Source organism: Oreochromis aureus, linkage group 6 (genome assembly GCF_013358895.1).
Source record: "Oreochromis aureus strain Israel breed Guangdong linkage group 6, ZZ_aureus, whole genome shotgun sequence".
Classification (NCBI taxonomy): domain Eukaryota; kingdom Metazoa; phylum Chordata; class Actinopteri; order Cichliformes; family Cichlidae; genus Oreochromis; species Oreochromis aureus.
The window spans coordinates 31,850,325-31,856,879 of record NC_052947.1 but is presented as its reverse complement, the minus strand read 5'-3'; positions in this window follow the sequence as shown (position 1 = coordinate 31,856,879).

The following is a 6,555-nucleotide window of genomic DNA, read 5'->3' as shown; positions in this document are numbered from 1 at the left end:
CACATATACTTGATACCAAATACAAAAATATGATGTGTAACCTGTTGGAAGAATGAAGTGGGTAAGTATGAGGCTGAGACAGGACCTCAGCACTTGGTGTCTGCAACAAAAAGACAACAATATAACGTCAGAAACATTCTCTAGTATAAATCCCGACTAGATAATTAACTACAGATCATATTTGTATCAGTGAACATTATTACAGAAGGATCCGACTTCCTTATACCAGATTCTAAAGAAACTTAACACTGTACAGTTCTGCTACCCACAATATGAGGACAGTGTAACACACACTAGAGTTGTTGATCCAACCACATGAGGAAGGCAACTGAAACACACTCATGTCCTTCACAGCTTAAAACAATATGAGGACAGTGTAACACACACACTACAATCACTGGTCCTACCATATGAGGACTTCTACTTTCCTGTTGGAGGTTGAGACAGGATGGAAGGAGAGCAGGGAAGTAGCTGGCACAAATGATTCTATTGACACAACAGGTCAGTGAGATTAATGAACTGAACACAACAGACTCTTTCAAAATAAAACAGGAAAATGGCATGAAAATACAAACGTTGTAATATACAACCCTAACATAAACTCCTTAAAACAATGTTAATAACGTTAAGCCAAACTCAACTAACCCGCCACTAAACATAAGAAACTCAAAAACCTTAGAATAACGTCAGAAACGCTGGGCCAGAGACCCAGACCCTATTGGTTTGTGCTAAATACGAAAACATTATTATTAACATTTAAATCCCCCAAACATATCTTGTGTTGAAAAAAAATGTGTGTGTTGCAGTTAGCTACACTTAAAAAAACTTAGACTGACTGTCTGTGCAGTTGAAGATGCAGAGCACGTGCAAGGCCACAGGTCCCTTTAACTCCAGTGGGAATTTAAAAACAGTTAAATTAAACTTCTAATATCTATTGTTGAAGATAAATCTTAAGTAATTTTTAGCATTTATCATCATTCATCACACAGTTTGTTCAAATCGATTGTGTATTGTTTTAGTTCCGTTTAACTAGCGTTAATTAGCTTGTTAAACATACAACTTTACCTTGCTAAATGTGCGTCGAGTCATGGATATCAAAAGGTAAATACATACGTCAAGACAAATCTCTGCTGAGTGCTGAAGGTCCCGGATGTGCAGTTCACTCAGAGCTCCGGCGAGTTTGTATCTTGCCGTGACCAGCAGCTCTTTGGTTGAGGCTTTCGAACAATCAGATGCAGCGTTACTCACTTGTTGTCCAATCACAGACGTCGTTCTATGCTCCACTGACGAAATGCCGCATCCTCTCACCAGCCACGGGCTCTCCTCGTCCATTTAACAACAAAAACACAGCAACACTCGCTGTATTTGAGGTAGGAACACTTGAGAAGTGTCACAGTGTTTTGCAAACTGCTGTTACAGTTAATTTCGTTCCGTTAATTTGTTTGGTTCCTATTCTTAAGTAACACTTAAATACACATGTGGTTAGCTTGCTGGTCTAGTTTAAGTTAGCATGGGCATGCTGTTCACTGATGGAGTAATGCCAAAATTGGCCTGATATTGTCAGTGTGTTATCATAAACATGTCCTAATTTGTCATGAAAAGAAGAGCAGTACCCTAGACCCTCAAGTGAAAATACAGATAATAGATAAGCAATTTAAGAAAATAAGTATAATGTGTATAATAAATGATTTTACTGTCACTTTCCTGGGTTTGTTGACCCAGCATTTTAAGTTTTAGTTTGTTTGGATGTCGATGTTTATTTATAAGTTCTTTAGGTTAGCTAAGTTCATTTGTTTATTAGATTACCCTTGTGATGTCTGTTTTATTGTGAAAGTCCTTGTCCTATATGCAGTGAGTCTAGTTTTGTTTCCCCTTGTCTTGTTAGGTCTGATTTGTCCCAGCTGTTCCTCATCCCCTCATTGTCTCTCTGTGTACTTACAAGGGCTTGCAAAAGTATTCGTCCCCTTTTTCCACATTTTGTCACATTACTGCCACAAACATGAATCAATTTTAATGGAATCCAATTTCAGCAAAAGGTGGTTCTACAAAGTATTGACTCAGGGGCTGAATAATTACGCACACCCCCTTTTCAGTTATTTATTTGTAAAAATGTTTGGAATCATGTATGATTTTCATTCCACTTCTCACGTGTAGACCACTTTGTATTGGTCTTTCATGTGCGAGTCCAATAAAATTGATTCATGTTTGTGGCAGTAATGTGACAAAATGTGGAAAAGTTCAAGGGGCGAATACTTTTGCAAGCCACTGTAAGTCCTGTCCTCATTTGTTCAGTGTCAGGTCATCTGTTGTCTTTGGTGCCACGTTTCCATGTTCCAGGTATGTTTGTATCCATGTCAGGTTTCATGGTTTGTCCCAGGTTAGGTTATTGTTTAGCTTCACTTCTGCCTTTTGTTTTGTAATCTTTTAATTCAATTAAATTCAATTTTATTTATATAGCACCAAATCACAACAACAATCGCCTATAAGGCGCTTTATATTGTACAGTAGATCGCACAATAATAGATACAGAGGAAAAACCCAACAATCATACGACCACCTATGAGCAAGAACTTTGGCGACAGTGCGAAGGAAAACTCCCTTTTAACAGGAAGAAACCTCCAGCAGAACCAGGCTCAGGGAGGGCGGGGCCATCTGCTGTGATTGGTTGGGGTGAGAGAAGGAAGACAGGATAAAGACATGCTGTGGATTAATAACAAGTATGATTCAGTGCAGAGAGGTCTATTAACACATAGTGAGTGAGAAAGGTGACTGGAAAGGAAAAAACTCAGTGCATCATGGGAATCCCCGGCAGCCTACGTTCACTGCAGCACAACTAAGGGAGGATTCAGGGTCACCTGATCCTGCCCTAACTATATGTCTTTAGCAAAAGGAAAGTTTGAAGCCTAATCTTAAAAGTAGAGATAGTGTCTGTCTCTCGAATCCAAACTGGAAGCTGGTTCTGCCTATTTTACCAGCCTTAATAAACAGCTTGCTTTCTGTTAATATTAAAATTTTCTTTCACGTTCCTTTGTGTCTGCATTTTGGGTCCATTCCTCAAATTCATACATGTGTCTAACGTTTTCCCCCCACTCGGCGACACACCGTGCCGGGGTCAAACTCTGGTAATTGGTGATTCTGTTCTCAGACATGTGAAGCTAGAGACACCGGCAACCATAGTTAATTGTCTTCCAGGGGCCAGAGCAGGCGACATTGAAGGAAATTTAAAACTGCTGGCTAAGTGTAGTGAAGTAGATTCTGGGGTAGGATTTTTACATGATGTCCACAAACGCACCACTAACATCCACACCTTCCCAGTTGACAATTAGCAGGCTTATAAGAAACAGCTGCGCTTCACTACCAGAAGGAGTCATTTGGTAGTCTTGTCCATCCAAGGTGGCTGCGAGCATTAGGCAGTTAAGCGCTGCAGATCTCTCCAGGAAAGTTACTCAGTTTAGTATTGCCCTTTAGAGAGTGGTAAGTGGGACTCTTGTGTTCATCATAACGTGGCATAGTAGGGTGGACTTTGACAACTGTTTCCCTCTTTTGTTGCAGGCTTGCACTATACTACTGCTGTCTTGTCATATGCTGTTTTGTTTGTTACGCAATGCTTTTATAACAAACAGTAATTTGGGGTGTATTTGTTTTATGTAGATCTTTTACTAATCTGTTTAATGTTTTATGCTTTCTTTTATTGCTTTAGTGGAGGTGTGGCTGCTTGTTGAGGGGCTAGGCACGTGAGGTGGAATCCCTCCCGATGCATGCGAGTGTACACACGGGCATAGGTAGATTGCACCGTTTAGTGTGAGTGAGGTCTGCAGTGAAATCACATGGGTGAGTAATTGGTGGCACCCTTGGGCACTCCTCCTGTAGGTTGCCTCCTCAAGTGGCGGTCTCCACCATTTTGTTTAGTTGCTCTTTTATCATGTTGTGATTGTTTTTAGGGTAGCATCGTGGTAGGGAGTCTGGTCGTTTTAATTAACTATTTTGCCGTCTCAACCCTGCTACCTTAGGTGCCTCTTTGATTTTATAATTCTATGTTTTTAGTAGTTCTTCTTAATAAACCTTGATTTGTAAAATTCACCTGCCTCACCTTTGCCGTTAATAACAAGTCTGTGGGCTTTGGTTGCCAGTGTAACACTTACATTGGCTAGAGATATCTTTCCTGGGGTGTAACTCCCTCCCCAGGTGGCGTTGTCAACATCTTAGTTACCGTCCCGGTTATTCCTCATTCGCGCCACCACATAAGGGTAAACGTAAATTCAGTAAAATCATAATTCACATCGGCAGTAATGACACCCAGTTACGCCAATCGGAGGTCACTGAAATCAATATCGAATCAGTGTGTAACTTTGCCAAAACAATGTTGACTCTGTAGTTTTCTCTGGTCCCTCCCCAATCAGACCAGGAGTGACCTGTTTAGCTGCATTTCTCCTTAAATTGCTGTCTGTGTTGTCCCAGAAATGATGTCGACTTCATAGATAATTGGCAAAAGCTTCTGGAGGAAACCTGGTCTTGTTGGGAGGCGGCATCCATCCCACTTTGGATGGAGCAGCTCTCATTTCTAGAAATATGGACAAATTTATTAAAGCCCCAAAATATGACTATCCAGAGTTGGGACCAAGAAGCAGAGTTGCAGTCTTACACGCCTCTCTGCAGCTTCTCTCCTCCTGCTACCCCCAAAACCCATCTCCACTGAGACCGTGTCAGCTCCCAAACAGACAAAAACAAACTAAAAACCAGCAAAAACAATTTAAACATAAAAAAATCAAAAAAGAAAGAACAATACAGTATCCACATCTGAACCAAAGAGTAAAACATTGTGGATTATTAAATATTAGGTCTCTCTCCTCCAAGTCTGTTAGTACATGACTTAATAATTGATCAACAAATCGATTTACTCTGCCTTACAGAAACCTGGTTGCAGTCGGATGATTATGTTAGTTAAAATGAATCAACACCCCGAGTAATTCTAACTACCAGAAATCGTAAAAGCACAGGCGGAGGGGGCGGTGTGGCAGCAATTTTTCACACCAGCCTATTAATTAACGAAAGACCAAGACAGACTTTTAATTCATTTGAAAGCCTGATGCTTAGCCTCGTCCACCCCAGCTGTAAAACTCAGAAACCAGTCTTACTTGTTATCATCTATCGTCCACCTGGGCCTTACAGAGTTTCTGTCTGATTTCTCAGACTTTTATCTGATTTAGTGCTCAGCTCAGATAAAATAATTATTGTGGGTGATTTTAACATCCATGTAGATGCTAAAATGACAGCCTCAACATGGCATTTAATCTGTTATTAGACTCAATTGGCTTCTCTCAAAATGTAAAAGAACCCACCCACCACTTTTATCACACTCTAGATCTTGTTTTAACATATGAAATAGAAACTGAACATTTAACAGTGTTTCCTGAAAACCCTCTGCCGTCTGATCATTTCCTGATAACATGTACATTTACAGTAATTGATTACACAGCAGTAAAGGCCCTGGTGTGGTGCCTATGGGTCTAGCTAGGCCCTGGTGCGGTGCAGATGGCCTCAGAAAACAGCACAGGCCCTGGTTGAGGCTCAGTTGGTTTATGCTAGCAGCACAGGCCCTGGTGTGGTGCAGACAACTTCTGGTAGTAGCAGAGGAGAAAAAACCAAAACAAAAAAAACAACCCAAAATTCAAAGCAGACATTCAACAAGGAGACATGCTGCTGCCCTCTTGGAATTCAGAGTCGAGACTGAGCCTGATGATCATACTGAATCACATGACAGCGGCAGGAATCTCTAAGTTCAACTGCAGATTGCAGATGCAATTATATTAATGCAGATTAATATAAACTCTTCAAGGGTCAAAATCTGCACACACATCATTCTGCTTAGTGAAGGTCAGACAATTTGTGCATTGATTTTGAGAAGTAAGACTCATTAAATAACAGTAATATAATTACACAAATGTTGAAACTTTATATTTTGAGACATTTTGTCAACAACAAAAAAACCCCAAGATGTGCAGGCACTAATAACTGAATCTAAAGACCTTCATTTTTGTCAAGATTTGCCTGATTTAACTGTTGTTACCCTTGCTTAAGCCCCAAGAAGGGTATAACCTGGGTCAAATGTGTTATTGTGTCTGACACACCTACAAAATGAGGACTCGCAGAGTGACGTCACTATAACCTGGGTCAAATGTGTTATTGTGTCTGACACACCTACAAAATGAGGACAGAGTGGCGTCACTATAACCTGGGTCAAATGTGTTATTGTGTCTGACACACCTACAAAATGAGGACTCACAGAGTGACGTCACTGAAAGTGTGTTAAAGTGTGTTTTGTTCCAAAACTGGCCAGTAAGCGGCGAAACTGAAAGTGAGCAAAAGCGCTAAACACACTTAAACACACTTTTTCATAAAATTGTGATATTTCAGGACATTCGAGATTTTTGGTTTGGGAGCATGTTGGGGCCTCTAGAACACTTTAGAAGGCTCGGGAAAAATGAGGACCTCAAAATGTCCTCATTTTCCGGAAGGCGTCATTTTGTGAGTGTGTTATCATAAAATTGTCCTCAG